Genomic DNA, 18,959 nt, shown 5'->3' on the forward strand with positions numbered 1-18,959 from the left:
TGGAAGTACAACAGTAATTCCAGTTGTAGTTTGAGATCTATCATATTTATGACAACTGTAGGCCCAAACATGTGAAGAGCCACAAGTTGCCCACCCCTGCTTTACTCCCTCAAGTAAAGAAAGAGGAAGTTGCAGGAAGCAAACCTGCATGGCCCATTCTGGAAAAAAAAAGGGGGGGGAGTATCTTTACTCTATAAGGAAAATGCAGTGGTGCTTCTTTTGTACTGATTCTTCTGTTCCTTAAAAGTCTACTCACATACAGGTGCTACATAAGATACAACCTACTCCTTCAAATAATTTTATAGACCTCAGAGTTCTTCCACAGCTATAAGATGAAGATCCTTCCAGGCAGGCTTTCCCAGCTGTTTGTCAAAGGAGACAAGAAACCAATTTGCAGGACCTGAAGAATGCTGTTGAAGAGAACACAGCGGTGCTGTACTTCACGAAGAGCTTTCATTCCTTTTGGATGAAAGTAACTTTTGCTACTAGAGATAGATGCTGTGACAGTTAAAATTAGCGATGCAGAAATGAATATTACTCACTGTGCTGAACTGCCAACTTGACTTGCAAAATTTTGCCAAAATACAAGAAGGTTCTTCACAGCTAAAGCTGAATAACACCGACTCTGTCTTCCAATAACGTTCTGTTGTAGCAGACACATTTTTCCCCCAAACTCTAATTACACTGTATTCTAAAAGGGCCAAACTACAAGTTACACAGAAGATCAGTGATTCAATTTCCCAGCATTTTGTTCTTAACGAAATGCAGCTGCAGGAGATTGTGATTATGATCAAAGCAGTGGTATTGAAAGGGCTGTTTAACCCGTCTTCCTAATTAACCCCACCACCTCGCCGCCCCCCCAACACACCAGGCTGATGTTTGTCCCATGGGGCAAGAGGAGGGAAGGAAAGACAGGTAAAGTAATTAAGGGACAAACTAGACATGATATTTTGGACCTTCAAGAAATGTAGAATCCAAGTCTCTCAGGGCTTCATAGGTCAAAATGGTCATTTTAGGGGAGTGGCAAACGAACCAACTTCCCCTGCTTCCTAAGAAACTAGCCATCTACCCTGATATAAACCAATGTGCAAGAGAAAATCTGCACCAAGTAGAGGAATGGGGGAGAAAAAAACACAATGAAAGGGAAATGTAGGCTCTGCAACTATAAGTAAGCTCTGCAGTCAAAACTGCACAAAATATAACTGGGATGTTCATCAGTGCAGGCGCAGCCTAAATCCTCAAGACCCTGTTTAATCTTTAGGGATTAGCCAGTGCCCCCAAGGATTAGGGCGAGCCAATTTTCCGGTGGCTGGTAGAGGCATATTAAAAAGAACAAGTTAGTAACACAGTAACAAGGTGGAAGACTGTTTTGCAGCTGTTAGGGTGAGCCATGACTAAGGATTCTAAAACTGCAAGAAATTCCGCTCAACCCACTACAGAGCTAGAAGGGAAAATGACCACACAGCAGATGTGATCGAGAAGGGAGAAGAAAGCAGTACAAGAAATGTACCTGATCCAATAAACATTACAAGGAAAGCAACAGAAACAGAGAGCGGAGGAGGGTAGAACTCTAGTATAACTATGACTTTAAAGATAAAGATATAATAAATACTTTAACCATTTAACCTTGGATGGTAGAAGTCTATTATTCAAGGTTGGTTGGTTGGTTGGTTTTTTTAAAAAATCTGTTTAAATAAAAATAATATTCTTTTAAAACACTCGCACATAATACACAAACCTGTTCAATTCAGTAATGATATTTAGTTCATGCTTTTTCAAAAGACAGTATTATTAATCCTTTATTAAACTTCTAAGAATTTCTAGGCACTGTACAAAGCTTAAAAACCAAGACAGTCCCTGCCAGCAAACTCATAATCTAAGCAACAGAATACAAAAGTAAGAAAAGAACAGGGGAAAAAGAAGCAAGTTCAGGTACCAGTTTTTGAAGTTACAAGAAGTTCTTCTTAGTGGTCCCCGTGCAGTCAATATATATGAGGTCTGTGCCAGCACAGAGCTTCGTTCGGCTCATTCTAGAGCTAAGCAAACATTTTGGCAGGAGCCTGGCCCATCCTCACTGTGCAAGGAGCATAGCTCTCACTAACCCCGCTCAGTTCCTTTTGAGCACCACGGTGGTGGCATTCTTTGGAGCGTTCTCCATCTTTCTCTAGTGTTTTCTTGCAAGAGAGTGGGCTGAACTTTCTCTCTCTTCATTATTCCTTCGGTTTCTTTCTTCTCCTTTTCCTCTCCCTATCGTTACTGCAAGAAAATGCTGGAGAAAGACAGAACGCTCCAAACAATGCTACAGTGATCAGAAAGGAACTGAGTGGGATTAGCAGGACCACACCCATTTGAACATGTGCACTTGGGGGGGGGCTCCCACCAAAATCTTTGCTCAGCTCTAGAATGCTATGAATGAAGCTTTATGTAGGCATGGAACCCACATCTGTGACTGCAGAGATGACCATTCAAAGAAAACATTCATTCATTCATTCATTACATTTATATCCCGCCTTTTTTCCTCCTTAAAGAACCCAAGGCTGCATACATAATCCTGCCCCTCCTCCATTTTATCCTCACAACAACCCTGTGAGGTGGGTTGGGCTGAGAGTCTGTGACTGGCCCAAAGTCACCCAGTGAGCTTCCATGGCCGAGTGGGGACTTGAACCCAGATCTCCCAACTCCCAGTCCAATACTCTAGCAACTACACCACACTTACATTCTTCTCTTAGTGACCTGCTGAAGTGACTTCTTAGGAGACAGTCTGAGTTGAAGAGAAGGCAAATGGCAGTTAGTCCCAGCCAGCCTGATAGAGTGCGCCTCAATGTTAATGGAGTTTCATTTCATTTTTTTTTAGTTTTTTAAAGTCAATCACACGACAATGGCATTCGGAATGAAGACTTTTCACTGAAATTCTGTTTAAATGAAAGTAACGTTTTTGTAAGCTTCCCATCATAGCTGTTGCTCTTTTTTACTGCATGCACATTTGTGCCTCCTTTGCATTATGCTGCTTTTCCCTGCTGTTGGGAACTTGCTTCTCTTCAAAGTTTCCACATCTTGACAGAAATGTATTTATTAGAGATGCAACTGCACCATAGCAGTCCTGAAAAGAGGAGGTACTGTAATATATTTAATTAGCACCTTAATGCTCTCTAATTCTCATGGAAGGAGCGGGGGGGGGGAGCCTTTTCTTATGTCGAGAGGAATAGATGTGATTTGCTGTTAGCCACATTTCCAGCAAAGCTAAGACTGTAAAGAAATATGGACTATCGAGTCATTAGGGACAATACCATACCACGTAAAGTACACCCCTAAGAGGACTGTTGCACAGCTAGTGAAAGGGAAGCCTTCAAGCCAGACTATACAGAGGGGTAGCCAAGGTTTCAGGCCCTCTGAGATCCTTCCAAAGCTCAAGAGCCACAAGATGCGCACAACGTTTATTCATGCTTTCTTTTAAAATTCACAACATAAAACAGCGACATTACACTTACTGTATCACCGCTAATTAGAAGGAGAGAGGCCTCATAGGTTTCCATGCTGGTTGTAAGTCTTCCAAAGTCCTTTTGATTAGATAAAAGGCCTTTATAGGCACAAATTAATTGCCCCTTTCCTACATGAAGCCTGCAGGGCATAGGTGGAATGAGGGGAAAGGCCTGGGGAAGGTACAGAGTAATCTCCCCTCCTGTAATACTCTGTGAAAAGGCCTAAGAAGAAGTTGGTTAATCCCTTCCCCTTCCTAGTCTTGGGGAAAAGGGAATGGCCTTGGGGTGGGGGTGGGGAGATGAACGACCCCCTTTCCTAGGAGAAACTGCAGAGCATGAATGAACTGAAGGGAAAAGGGTGAGAAGGCCTGGACATAACTCCTACAAGGTAGCCACGGGTACCCAGAAGGAGGCAATTCTGACGGAACTCTTGCCCTTCCCCAGGCCTTAGTTGCCTCCTCTCCTTGCATGTGCTCTTTTTTGTTTGAGCCTGCTCTCTTCTGTTCCATGCTGTCTGCATCTCTCTGGCAGCTAATTCTGTTTCCTCCCACCCCACCCCCACCACCGCCCTGCCATCCAGGCTTCCTCGGCAGTCTCCTCCCTGTTCTCCCCACTGCATGTTGTCATGCCTTTTCAATTACTGCTTTCTCCTGCATGCCAGATGCTCTCTGTTTACCCTCAGAGGCACCTGCGGCCCAAACGGCTCCAGAGTGCAGGAGTTATCCAGTCTGCTGGCATCTCAGGCAGGATATCAGGAGCCGCAAAAATGCAGACACCTTTGTTGGCACAGTGTGGCCGCCCATGTTATACCATCAGGCCCATACTCTTCCTTGCCTCTCCCCACACTCCTGTTGCTGCCGCCTTCTCCCTAGCTCAGTAGCAAAACCACAGCAATGAACCATAGGAGGTAGGAGCTGTTTATGTACTAGTGGCCACAGTCATGTATTGCAGATCAGACTGGTGGCACACTTCCTCAAAAGGGATTGATGAGCACTCTTAACACAATTCTGCTCCAAACAGGGCCATATTTACAGGGAGGCAGCCAGGCTCAGAATAAGCGAGCAGTAAGCACAGCTTTTTAACGCTTGGGCTCGTTAAAGCATATCCACGATGATCGAGTACAGACCGACATCACTTCTTGTTTCACTGATGGAAAATGCTACTGACCAGCCTTTGGATCTCGCGGATGCTTCAGTTTCGAAGGACAAAGAAGAAAAAAGCAACCTTTTGAACTAACGGACAAGGGTTTTAATGTCCGAGGGCTGTTATCTACTGTACCTGTGTTTCATACTGGTCCACCCAACGTTGGTGAATATTTCAATTCTTTGATGTCAGTATGTTTTCAACTAGTCTTTTAATTTTACTTCATTTTTAAAGCTTCTATAGGCTTAGAAGAAACACATTTCTTTTAAGTTGCTTATATACTACATGAATAAATACAGATTCGTGCACACAAATGTATCATTTTATATGACAAGAATAAATCATGCATGCAAATTGTGCATCTAAGTCATGGCCTACAAATCCAATTGAGAATATGATATCCAAAAGTTGAAAAAACAGAGAAGGCCAAAGATATACCTTGCCTGAAGTGCCATTTGGTCTAGGGCTGGCCTTTGGCCCAGGGCAGATATAGCTAACCTACCAAGATTTGCAATGTCTTAACGTACCTAATTATGGACAATCCAAACATTCACCATATCATTGGGGGACGGACGAGGGGGCTGGACCCGAGTAGGATATAAAGGGGTTCCTTGCAACCACTGAATAATTGTGGGTATCTAACTACATTTAAACGAATATGGAGTTAAAAAAACAGGCACTAACATCACTGTGGACCATTCTTATCCTTCACAGGAATTCAGTTTTTCAAAGTAGATTTCAAACACAATACTATGCACAGAGCTAGCTTCAAGGAGTGGCAAGGTTGAGTATTTGCTAAGGGTGCTAAGACCAGCAGAGAGTTCACTGCCCTAGCAGTGCTACCATTTCCACTTTGCACAGAGTATCCCAAGAAGATATGATGCAACTTAAGACTGTTCTGTTTGCATATCCAGACCCTTCCAGGTTAGGGAGGCACAATTAGGATTGAAAATCCTAGAATCAGCACTAACTATACATGGTATTTCTAATACAATTCAGCCTTATTAGTATTTTAAAAATAATGTTTGCTGTTGACTTCTGCAGCGGGCAAGGAGCCTTTTTGCTCAAAAACATTCTTGAAATTGAAGGCGGACACAAAATTCTGCTTTCAGAGTTCCTTATGTTTTATACTTATATGGACAGAACAGAACTCCCACAATAGGAATGATCCATGAAAACTATAAAGGAATAGTAAGCCTACCTCACCGACTTTTCAACCAATGAATATATGCACCCTAGGCTACAGTGTACCACAACGAGAGCAGTCAATGTAGGAATACAGCAGAAGAAATTACTTTGGCAGTATCAACACAAGGGAGATGATCTGGGGGTTGCTGCCAGGGCTCCATTTATCTGGCACAAGTGGCCAAATTATTTTAGATAACATTGAGAGGGAGGCAGCAGGAAATTAATTGTCAAACCACTTAAGCCAAAATAGTTATATTTAAATTTACTCAGGGGCCTTCTCCATATTATCATTCAAAGTGAGCCCCAACTTCATTTTCTGTAATACTCCCCAAATTACCTTATAAAAATAACACACTATCCCCTTCACATGAACAGATGGCCAGGGAAAACCTGGATGAAAAACAACCATGCTGTTGTTCAGGCATGTTTTTGAAGATTAGTTAGATATACATTTGAGTGTGGCCAGGGCTGGGGGGGGGGAGGGGGGAGATGAAAGATTTAGGGCATAATCCTATCTAGATAGGCGACCGCCTCCAAACTCGGAGGTGACCGCCTATCCAAAGCAAGGCAGGAGAAGCACAGCAAGGATCATTCCCTCCGAGCCTCTCCTGCCCTGCTTTTTCTGCTAGACAGCCGTTTTTGGCTGTCTAGCTGCGAAGGGGCCAAGCGAGAGAGGAGGCTGCTGTATGACACACAGGATGTGTCATACACACAGTTCCGCTCTCCCCGCCCGGAACGCCCCCAGTCCCACCCCTTTTCAGCCGTTCCGCACTCCTCTTCCGAGCACGGAGGACGGGGCATCTCTGTGCTGCCTCCAAGGCAGCGCAGACGTTGGGGGAGGTCGATTTTCCAGGAACCGACCTTGGAGTGCGGGCTCGAGGTCAGTTCCCGGAAAACAGCATATTGCTCCCTCCGGTTTGTAAGATGGTTGGGTACTGCTGAGAGAAGAAAGAATTAAATATATATGGCTACACCTGTGTTCCTGCAGAGGCAGCACCCAACATAATAAAACAGAAAACTGGGAGGGAGGGGGTGGAACCACACATTGTTGCAGACATGTGAGGGGAAAGAGTTTGTGGTGTGTGTCATTAATCATATCAAACAGTATCCAATAAGGGCTCGTGACATTCATAAATCCATATTTCACACAGCATTAACTGGTGAAAGAATCAGATCCTCCCTGCACCCCAACTATAAAATATTGCAGTTTTAAGTGCTGGGAAAATTCACTTTCTTCTCAACAGTGGCACAACCATATGATATGCAAAATAAATGAAAGAACACAGGAAGCAGATTGACTGTGTACAATTGCCCTTACAAATTTGAAATCAATGGGAGTATATCAGTTTAAGAGAAAAACTTATTGTTCCCCAATACCTCAATTTATAAAAACCTAAACTGAATTCAAACATGTAAAACCCACACTTAAAAAATAGCTTAACAATGAATCAATGTCCCCAAAGGTTGCTTTTCTATGTAAAAAAAGAACTATGAGAAAATATATTTTTGAGGTCAAGCATTATAAATAAGGAACAATAGTTAATATATTGTGTTGGTATTATGGGCTTAATCCTGGAGGACAGGAGCTGGAATCCTGCATCTGGTTCTATGGTATGACATCCACGTATATCACTAGGATAGCTTTCCCAATTTGGCACCCTCCAGATGTTTTGTATTTCAACTGCCATCAACTGCTGGATGTGCCCAATCTCGTCTGATCTCGGAAGCTAAGCAGGGTCAGCTGCCTGGGAATCAGGCTTCCTGCACTGAGCATGGGGTTGGACTAGTTGGTCTTGTAGGCACCTTCCAACCTTGTGATTCTATGATTCAGCAAGCATGGCCAGGAATGCTGGGAATTGTGGTCCAAACCATCTAAATGGAACCAGGTTGGGGACATCTATACTAGGAGGGCTATCCACTGTGCTTACCTGAATTCTCTTTATATACTCTTACTTTTACTTGAACTCCGCAATTTACTCAGATCCCAAATTCTAATCATTCACTATCTATGAAAATAAACTGTTCTACCCAAGAACTGTTCAACAACCAATACCATGTTATATATAAAGCATAGCCTCCTAGACCTAGACAGAGCAAATACTCCATCCATACATAAATTAACATTGGTGAGTAAAGCATTCGTATGCATACTGTTTAGGAAATATAAGTACCACCAATGGGACATCTGGAGTATTGTGACCGGTTCTGCTTGCTACATTTAAAGAAGGATTATGAGAAACTGGAGTGTTTCCAGGGGAGGAGGATCAGGATGGTGAGGCGTCTAGCAACCTAAGGCTTATGAAAAAAATTGGTATGTTTAGCCTGGAGAAGGCTAAGGGAAGACATTTATTTATTTATTTATTTAAATATTTATATACCACACCACATCAAAGATTTCAGAGCAGTGAACAACACGACACACCACATCAAAGATTTCAGAGCAGTGAACAACACGATAAAACAAAACACCATATTAAAACATGAGAGCTGTCTTCAAATATCTGAAGGACTGTGCCACACAGAAGATGGAGCAGACTTGCTTTCAGTTGCTCCGGAGAGAAGGACTAGAACCAGTGGGTGGAAATTGCAGGGTAGCAGATTTTAACTTAACATTAGGATAAAGTTCTAATGGTAAGTGCTGTTCAACAGTGGAACAAACTTGCTCAGGATGCTATAGTTTCTCCTTTGCTGGACATATTTAAGGAGAGGCTGGATGGCAAGGTAATGGAAAAGGCTCCCAGTTCTCTTACATTAACCTTCCTAAACCTACTTGTTGGCACCAATAGAGATAGGCGAAGAAGAAGAATGGACAACCAGCACGCTATATAATAGAATGGCTATATAAAACTACACTTTCTCTCCCCTGTAAATAGCTTGAAGCTCCAATCTATAGTCAATTTTGTTGCACCAGAGGAGGAGGAGAAAGGGAAAGTGCTAAGACTGCAAACCTGAGGCTCATTCACATAATGCTACACCATGGTTGTGTCTGAATGCAGGTATATTCACTTGTCAGCTAGAAAAGGAAAAACTGCCATAGAATCATAGAATAGTAGGGTTGGAAGGGGCCTACAAGGCCATCGAGTCCAACCCCCTGCTCAATGCAGGAATCCAAGTCAGAGCATCATATGTCCTGTGATGTGGGGCAGAACATATTCCAGTGCTTTAGTTTTTGGCGGAAAACTTTCCGTTTCATAAGTTAATTAGCAAAAATGAATATATGCCAATTGCAAATACAATATTAAATAAGGTTGGCAATTTCAAAGTTGTAATTAATGCTTTTCAGGAGAGAACACACATATATCATTCAAATACATATATGTCTCAAAGTGAAATGGAAGAAATAGTGACAGTGAAACTGAAGGTGCTCTAGCAACCTTAGTGGAAGAGAGTTGAACTCTGTTGAAATACAGGAGTGGATGTTCACATATCATGCAGTTGTCTAGGTTGCTAAACTTAATTATAGTGCAATCCTATGGGTTGCACTCCAGATAGATAGAGGGCTCTGAGTGTAGAGCCCCCTCTGCCTATCTTATGGCATGCTGTCAAGAGATTTCGCTTCCATTTAAAATACAGAAAGGAGATAGACAGACCTCTCAGCTGGGACTATCCCCACCCACCAAAAGGTAAATCAGCTCCCAGCAGGGAGCTGAATGTCACATTTAAATCACATGAAGTGCGCTTTGATCCTCCCCTCCCACCGCCCCCAAATATGTAAGCATGTAGGATTAACGTGATGAACTTTGGGTTCAATCCAGACTACACTTAGAGTCGACCCATTAAAATCCCATTGGGACTTACTGTAAGTATGACTAAGACTGGATCCAAACTTTTTTTTGGTTTTTTTTTACTAAATAGAAGTCAAACAAATATGCTAAATCCATTCGTAATCAATGTAGGACATCAGGTCATCCCCCTCGCACCATTCAAATGTTTCAGAAAAACTCGCAATACTGATATTTAATCACATTAATATTATCAATCATGTGCTAATTAGTCTTCAGCATCACAACTGTATTTCTACACCAAATGCCAAAAAAGCAGATTAGACCAAGAAGCGGGTTTTATTCTGGTGGAAACTCATATTGAAACCCTCACCTCTCTCTTCTGCAGCTGGTGCAACAGTAAGTAGAGTAGACAGTAAAGCTCCTTTATCTCACAAAAAGGCAGGAAGGAGCAAACAGGGCTTCACAGTATTTTTGATAGCTTGGCATGGGGCTATAGGACAGCCTGGTACCCTCCAGATGTTTTGCATTTCAACTCCCAGCAGCATGGACAATGTCCTGGGAGTTAAAGTGCAAAACGTCTGGAGGTCACCAGGATGGGGAAGCCTGCTATACAAGAACTCTTAAGGCACAGTCCTATACTCATGTAGACAGAAAAAGTCCTACGACTCCCAGCATCGGAATGCTGGGAGTTGCAGGACTTTTTTCTGTCTAAACGTGCATAGGATTGCGCCCTTAAACTATCATTTAAGGGCAAGGCCGCAGCACCTATAATCCAGTGAAAAGGTCTGCTTATTCACGATAAGCCATTTCTTGTAGGCATGCTTTCAGGCTAGAAACATGCCTTTGAGGTGCTTTGTGCAGCGTGAAAAAATGTGAACACCAAAGTTACCTTTCCTGTTACCAAAGGCAGAAATGATTGATGAAGGCAGCATGAATTAACAGAGCAACACTTAGTTAAAGTACTGGGGTAAACAGCTTTCCATTCCTACCACCTTGCATTTCCAACACTATTGTGGTGGAAATGTGGTGGAGAGCCAATGTGGTATAACTGGACTGGGACTCGGGAGATGCGGGTTCTAGACCCAGCTCAGCCATGAAGCTCATTGGGTGACTTTGGGCCAGTCACTGTCTCCCAGCCTAACCTACCTCACAGGAGAGGAAGAGGAACATGTAGGCTGCCTTAAGTTCCTTGCAAGAGGAAAAAAGGCCGGATATAAATGTAATAATAAATAATAAAATAAAAAATACCTATACTGCTATACACTTTCTCCTATTCTCTTGCTGCACGGAGTATTGAACTGTGGAGAAACTCATCTCTTTCCAGTCATTTTTTCCCCACATCAGCAGCAAAATTAGTTACCCTTTCCTGTTTTCAGCAGCAGCTGCGATTCGCAACATTTATGGATGCCCCTGAGGCAAGACACTGTTGGCAGGAGAAGAAAAAAGTAAACAAAGGATTTCACAAAGGAATTTAACCTGAGGATATTAGACCTCGCAACTTCAGTGGACTTGCTATTATGCCAGATGTATTCCAGTTTCCCATCACAACTGACTTTCTGGACAACACCAACATGAGCTGGAAGCATCAAGTCTGGTAACAAGACATTACTTTGCCAGTAATGTGGCAAAGACTCACAGCACTTCTCATAAACCAGTGTCATTTGCCTTATATTGTCTCGGCATATTAGACGTAATGCCTCATTAGGAGATATTTGCACCATTTTTTATTCTTAGAATCTTGGACATCCACATCAACTCTGGATTTGCTCTTCAGGCAGGTATGGCAGAGAACATTTCCCTTACATCTGCCCAACTAATGGGGCGGGGGGAGAGAGAGAGAGAGAGAGAGGAGCCTGAGTCCTCATCCAGGGCATTCCAAATCTAATTGAGCCATACAGATTTCTGAAACAAGAGAAACATCCATTCAATTGTATCAAGCCTGGTGATCCGGAATAAGGATGCTCTTCAAAATACAGTGCTTTTCAAAAAATAAGGATGTCCTTTCTTTAATATTACAATGAAGCTGATTCCAGCAAAAGTACTATCAGACTATAACAATTAATTTTCTTAATTTGCAAGGCGCATAGAGAACAAAAGGTTGCCCAGGCTAAAGTGGCACCTTCTCTTACTCTGGAACCCATCTCCTCAACTGTAAATAGACAAGGGCTGGCTGTGTGCTTATGCTGTGGCACAGAAGATGCACTCTACATACTGTCAGAGACCCTCTTGCCTTTTATATTTCACATAGCTCCGACTTTTAGAAGAGGCTGGAGATGTGGTAGAAATGAGCCCTAGGAATCTACCAACCTTAAGCACTCCCTTTCCAAGCAGCCAGAAACCTTATTGAAGAAAAGAGAGGCAGGATCCCTTTACAAACACTGAGAGAGCTGGTGTGGCATAGAGACAAAGGCCAAGTCACAATTCAGGAAGTCCCAAGTTCAAATGTCATTTGTGTCCTGAATTCATTTACAATGCAACCCTAGGCAAGTCCATGCATGAAAGCCCAAGTAAGCTTACTTGGGCTTACTTCCAAGTAAGTGGGCATAGGCTTGTAGTCTAAGGCTTCTTTCCAATGTTAGACCTACTTATCATGACTAACTCAAGTCCTATTCATTTCAATGAGTATACTCTAAGTAGGCCTAACATTGGAGACAACCCTAAGGCCTGTGCCCACTTCCCTGGGTGTAAGGCCCATTGAACACAGAGAGGCTACTTCCGACTAGACATGCACAGTATTGTTATTTGCGTTTTAAGTGGCCTTAGGCAAGTCACTTTCTCTTAGCCTTGGCCCACCCCTCCCCACTCAAAGCTACATGGGGGATGCTAATCCCAACCTACCTTACAGGGCTGTTTTAAAGAGGATTGCAACAAGAAAATGAACGCAAGGCTTGGGAGCACGACACACGCCGAGTAAGCTTGATTTCCATATGCCATAGAGAGGTTGGCACAGTACAGTATATCTCACAGCTCGCCGCGCAACGCCTGCCCACCAAGGCATCCAGAGGGAGCCCCAACAGGAGGAATGGCAAGAATTCCCGCTCCGCGCATTTACGCACCTCAGCTGGTGAGGGCCGTGAGGAGCCGGGTCACTGTGGCGGGGAAGCCATACAGGGGGCGGCTAGGCGGGCTCCTCCGGGCAACCTACGCTCTACAGCCAAGCCCAGGCGAAGACTCGAGCTCGCCTCGTCGGCCTCAGAAGGGGGGGGGGAGACTCCGCCGCGCTTCTCCCCCCCTCTCTCTCTTTCGGCTCCCTCAACGCAGAGCGCGGCTAGTGGCCAGGCTCCAGCCAATGGCACCGGCGGCGGAGCCCATGTGATTGCTGCAGACGCCTTCCCCTCCCGGTTCAGGTGCAGCCGGGCACGACGAGGGCCTGGCGGGGTGGAAAAATTCTTCGCGCGCTAGCCCGCCTCTCCTCCCCCGCGGGCCGGGCCGGGCCGGTCGCGCGCCGCTTTCCCGCGGGCGGCGATCACGACTTGGCAGGGCGCGCGCGAGGCCGCCGGGAGCAGCCCCATCGGCCCGCGCTGGGAACAGGTGCGCGCGGCAGGACGGAGCGCGGCGCCGCGGAAGGGGGCTCCCCGTCTCGCCTGCCGCTACCGCGCACCACGCGTGACGCTCGGCCGTCTGTGACCCGGATCTGCTGCGCCCCCGCCCGCCCCTCCACTGAGTTGCCTCTCCGTAAGGCGGCCTTCCCACCCCGCCACCCCAAACCGGGTGCCCGCCAGGCGCTGCGGACTACAGCTCCCGGCGTTCCTGACCATTGGCTATGCTGGCTGGGGCTGATGGGAGTTGGCGTCCAAAACATCTGGCACCGGGTTGGAGGCTGCTTTGGGGGTACTAAATGATGATGGATCCGCTTCTAGAGGGGGGAGCCATGCTGGCACAAGAGCGACGTTCTGTTGTGCCGCCTTAAAGGCGGACGGCTACGTTATGGCAGAAGCTTCTGTCTGGGCTGGAGGCTGCGTCCTTAGATGCCCCTGCGATGGAGCTGCAGCCTCTTTTATGTTATTTTTACGATGTTAGCCCCAAGACTTGGATTTGTTTTTAATGTTGTGTTCCAAATGTGATTTTAATATGTATATGGGAGCCACTTGGGGATTTTACTATATTTAGCAGTATATAAATATCACAAATAAATAAATACAACATTTGACAGAAGGATATTGGGGTATTTGTTTTAGATTATCTTGGGGTGGATTTGCTCACATTATTTTTCGTCATTCCTTTCTTCCAAGAGAAAGGCAACAGGCCTGGCATCAGCACTTGGCGTCCTGTGGCAGGGGTGGGCAACCTGTGACCCTCAGCCTAATTTCTAAAGTCCCCTGCATGCCATCAGTTCAGGCCTCTGGCAAGAGCGAACTCTCCCTTTCTTGGCAGCCCGCTGGGTGGGAAGAAAGAGGGAGGGAGAGAAAAGGGATGACAGAAAAAGAGAAAAGGGGTGACACACCCACTTTTGGCTTCAGCCCTGCCCACCACTGATGTGTGGAACACCCCCACCCCACCCCACACCACACAGATTACCTGTGAGGGAATGCTCAGCAGAAAAAAGCTTGCCCACCCCTGTCCTTGGGCAACTGCAGGGGCCAATGGCCTGGCCCAGTAAGGCAGCTCATGCATCCTTCTAAGGCTGCAATCCTATAGACACTTACCAAGGAGTAAGTCTCCACTGAACTTAGTGGAGCGTACTTCAGAGTAGACATGAATGGGAGTGTGTTGAAAAGATGCCATTCTGTTCCTAGCTACATGGCAGTAAATCCCACTGAACACTATAGGACTTACTTCTGAGTAACCATGCACAGAATTGCACTGCATTCTATGTACGGTGCAGTCCTACTATGCACACTTACTTGGCAGTAAGACCATTTAACTCCCTGGGACTTACTTCTCAGTAAATTTGCATAGTATTAGAATGTAAGGTTTTCTCAGCATTCTTGAGATTGTACATTTAACACTTCCAAGAAGCTGCATTAGCTTCTGAAATCTAAAGAAAATTATACCAATTGTCTGAAACATCTATCTGCAGTTGTATTTTTGACTCAGCTTTTCTTCATTTCAATTAATTGTGGATTATTTTTAGTATTTTAACAATCTTGATGGGAGGGGTTGTGTGTGTGTGGGAGTCCAATCAAGCTCAATTACTTTTCCTATTTGGCCGCTCCTCATTCATACTATTTTTGCCCAGCTGTGAAATTCTGCAGTTGTTACTTCCATTGTGTTTATTTGTCGTGTTTTATTGACTGGGGTGGAGACAACCTCCTAAGTATGGTTTCTGCTGCTGTGGTATCATGCTGGTGATGGATTAACAAGAAATAAAAAGTTGGTGAGCCTCAAGAGAAATTAAGACAATATAAAAAAAAAAAAACTGGCTTGGAAATCCTGAATGCAGGCAGCTGGAAAGCATTAAAGGACAAAGAAAATTAAAAACTGATATTTGACAAACAAGATGTATATCCATCTTATCTATTAGTAACAAAGGTTTTAGCAGATATTGATTCAATCCAGAATCAATATATCTGGTAATTTGAGCACCATTCTCTCAGAAGAAAGCAATGGTGGTATCCCAAAAAATGTTTATCCATTACCATCCAATTTAGCTATATTTAAGGCACAATCTTATGCATATTTAGACAGAAACAAGTCCTACAATTCCCATGCTGGCTAGGGAATGCTGGGAGTTGTGGGACTTTTTTCTGTCTAAACGTGCGTAGGATTGTGTCTTAAAGCTCTAACTGCCAGTAACTAAGCCTTAGAAGAGCCCCCCCCCCCAACCCATACAAAAGCTGGGAAACTGTCAAACAATCACTAAGGGCGCAATCCTATGGCCGCTAGTCACCGGCTAGATGGCCATAGGATAGGTCAGTTCCTGGGAACCGACCTCCACCCCCTCCCGCTCTGCCTCTTAGGCAGCGTGGAATGGCCCTGGGGGCATGCCGGGGAGGGTGGAAGTGCCGTCCTGACACTTCCTATGCGTCAGCTGGCATCTGCCCCTCCCCCTTGCTCCACCTTCCCCCAGCTAGACAGCCGAAAGACAGCTGCCTATCCTGATAGGATTGCGCCGTAAGTGTAGTGAAGATGATAGCTTAAGGGCCTTGCTGGCTGGGGAACACTGGAATTGTAGGGCGTTTTCTGTCTAAACAAGCATAGGATTGTACCCTTATAAACACATGTGTCAGGGTGGACACTGAGCCCATAGAACCTCAGAGCAGTTCTGATTCTGAGGAGGAACAGCCATCCGTGGGAGAGGAGCCAGCTCATCCCTCACAGGCACAGCAGCTGGCAGAGATTCCTCCTACCGGCATTCCAGACATAGATAGCAGTCCTGGGAGTGAAAGAGCGCGGGAGGAGGACTGGCTGGATGCTCGACGCAGACGCAGAGAGCGATGAGGTATGGAGGGCGCGGAAAGGAGGCATAGCACCCGTTTGGCGCGCAAGCAACGGCCGCCTCCCATGGACCCAAGGGAAAAGGGGAGGGACTCTCCCTAGCCCATAAGTTCAGGGTCTGCAAGTGATTCTCGTTTAAACGGGGACCAACTGTTTCCAACCCGGGGCATAGAGTACTCTGCTGTTCATAGCTTAGTCGCTGGTGATAGAGTTATTAAGTTGTAAAAGGAATAAAGCCTTGAGAAGAATCCTTTGTCTGGGCTTGGCTACTGGAGTAGACTGAAAGAGGCCGGCTAGGGCCTCCTGACAACATGCATGCCTCGTGAGTGTCAGCATAAAGGCCAGGTGACTATTACCAAAAGCAATGAGATTTTCTCTAATGGAGGGATATTCAAAGATTGATTCATCCCTCATATTAAAGTTTTTCTGTGATCATTACATTTTTAACAGTTATTGAACTTTGCTGTGGGTTTTACATTTACAGTAGTCTCTGTTGGCCAGAATTGTTAAGAGCTAGTGAAGCCATTTTTAAAAGGAGATGTAAATTTGGTCATGACCTCTCCCAAGGTCAACAGAATGACTAGTACTTACATACATATGTTAATTTAACTAAAAGCACACATCTGCGGTCTTTGATGGGGTGACTATGGGTGCCACTGTGGCCACAGACACATTTGGCACATGCTAGGCTCCCTGCCCCTCATGATTCTTATGTTATTTCTTAAGTGTTTTTTAATTAAAACTTTTTTTTTAACTGGGAGGTTGGCTTCTGCAAAACAAAGTGTTGCCCAGTAGTGTCATGGGGGTGGGGGTGGATTCAAAAGAGTGGTTTTGTGTTTTGGTGCTCAGATCCTGCCTCTGCCTTGTTCTTTGGTTCTTGGGCAAGTTACTTCTCTTTTAGTCTCACCAGTTTGGCTTCTGAGAAATGAGTGTTCTGCAACCAGCCATGCCCACCATGGCAGCCATTTGATGAATTAGCTAGACACCCCCATGGTAGCCATTTTACGAGTGCACCCATGACACTCTCACAAAATTCAAATGTGGCCACAGACCCAAAAAGGTTGAGGTCCCTTGGCATACATGTTTAAAATCACCATTCGCTTAAACATGCACAGGCTGAATAGAATAGAAAAAAGAGGAACTGGTTTATATAGGTGGGCAGCCTTGATTCAAATTATTCTGCTTCAAATCAGCAATAATGCACTGAATTCCGGATTTCATTATTTGAATTAGCCCTCTGTAGCCTTAGGCTGCAGTCCTATGGGATAGGCAGCCTGATGTCCTCCAGGTGGTTTGGACTACAGCTCCCATTAAATCCAGCCAGCACTGGCATGTATGGTGTCATTTTAAACCACTATCAAAGTTCTGAGTAATCCAGCAACAAAGGATATATTTTAACTTATCAGCAAGAGGCTCCTCCCAGAAGAGCTAGTTGAAAGCAGAAAGGCTGTTAGGATCCTGGAAATCCAATGAGGACACAAATTCAAGAGCATGCCCCACTTCTATGTGCTGTGGTGGTGTATATGTACCACCAGTACATGCTGTTGCCAATCAGGAATTCTACTTAATGCACATAAATTTATCACATGTGGGATACGTGTAATTGTGAACTTAAGTAATTTGGGCTTGCATCCAATGTTAATCTAACCTCATGATTAGACTACTGTAATGCACTCTGTGTGGGGTTGCCCTTGTGCCTTGTTCAGAGGCTGCAGCTAGTGCAGTACGCAGCAGCTAGGATGCTCTGTGGTGCACCTAGCTATATACACACTACACCTATATTAAAAGAACTGCGCTGGCTGCCTATTAGCTACCGAGTCATGTTCAAGGTTTTGTTGCTGACATTCAAAGCCCTGAACAACTTGGGGCCAGGAAGCCAACTTGTATATACACCCAATCGACCCTTGAAATCTTCTGACAGCCTTATTGGCTGTCCCATAACCAGCAGCGTATTGTCAAGTGACGGTGCACAAGTGGACCTTCTTGGTAGTGGCACTCACCCTCTGGAACATTCTCCCATGTGTGATCTGACAAGCAAAGTTGTGGCAAGCTTCAGACACTTCTTGAAGCTGTACCGTTTACTCAGGCTTTTCCTGACTTCTAATTGCTGTGCTCTGTTTTACTGGTTTTGTGACATTTTAGTGTATTTGTTATTGGTTTTTACATTGGTTTTTATATTGTATTTTATAAATTTTTATGTAAACCTCTTAGAAATCTTATGATATCAAGTGGTATACATGTAGTTTAAAGAAATAAGGGTGCAACCCTATCCAGATGCCCATCAGCCTCCCAACTCAGAGGCTGATGGGCATCCTATGCAGAGCAGGAGGAATGCTGAGGCAATCTTTGCCTCTGTGCTTCTCCCACTCTGCATTTTTGCTAGACAGGTGGTTTTGCCTGTCTAGCAAGGGTTCCTCAGAGGGCTGGGGAAGATTGGGGATAGGAGGCTGGGGAAGATTGGGGATTGTATCCCCGCATCCACTTCCCACCCACAGAACTGCCCCCTCTCCCTCCTCTCTGAGGTTATTTTTGTGAGCTCAAAGAGGCAGCCAGCACAGTTCTCTCCAGGCCAGCTGCGGAGAGGGGGGTAGGGGACAAGGGCAAGGAGCTCAGACCCCTCTGACATCAGAGCACTGTCTCTGACCTCGTATCCAGGACTCCGAACTATCCTATGCCCCCCCAAATGCTGTCTAGGGGGCCATAGGATTGCTCTTTACATAACCTAAGTCACATTCATTTCTATCAGCCTGTTCTAAGTAGGACAAAGATTGGGTACAACCCTCAAGGAGGATGTTTGCCACATAAAATGGCCTTCTGATGAACAACAATACTAGGCAGTGATCCAAACTATAAGAAGAAATAAAGGCAACAGGAAGGCAGAGCACTGAATTGTATCCTCTGTGCTGTTTTCTGTCTTTAGATGTTTTCTGGAAATTCTTGTAGCCCACTAATGAAGATGCTGGAAATGTCAACGCGTCGGAACAAGCAGGTAGAAAATAAGCACTGATATTCATTCCAGGACTGTGGACAGTTCCCGGATGATAAA

General features: G+C 44.9%; 1 protein-coding gene across 5 annotated transcripts in view; it reads right to left on the minus strand.

Annotated features, from left to right (window-relative positions):
• LRRC8D (leucine rich repeat containing 8 VRAC subunit D) overlaps nucleotides 1-13,160 on the minus strand; it is a 97,383-nt gene extending 84,223 nt beyond the window's left edge. Inside the window, exon 1 of one of the 5 annotated variants that reach the window (XR_014790484.1) lies at nucleotides 12,592-12,799. The gene's annotated coding sequence lies outside the window, so the exon portion shown is untranslated. Of the gene's footprint in view, nucleotides 1-12,591 lie in introns of all 5 variants that reach the window. The other 4 variants (XM_084851981.1, XM_084851976.1, XM_084851975.1 and 1 more) reach the window with 4 other exon arrangements.
• Nucleotides 13,161-18,959: the final 5,799 nt, after the last annotated feature.

This window comes from Heloderma suspectum, chromosome 4 (assembly GCF_057233095.1).
Source record: "Heloderma suspectum isolate Gila_16-S chromosome 4, 16-S_ref, whole genome shotgun sequence".
In the NCBI taxonomy this organism is placed as follows: Eukaryota; Metazoa; Chordata; class Lepidosauria; order Squamata; family Helodermatidae; genus Heloderma; species Heloderma suspectum.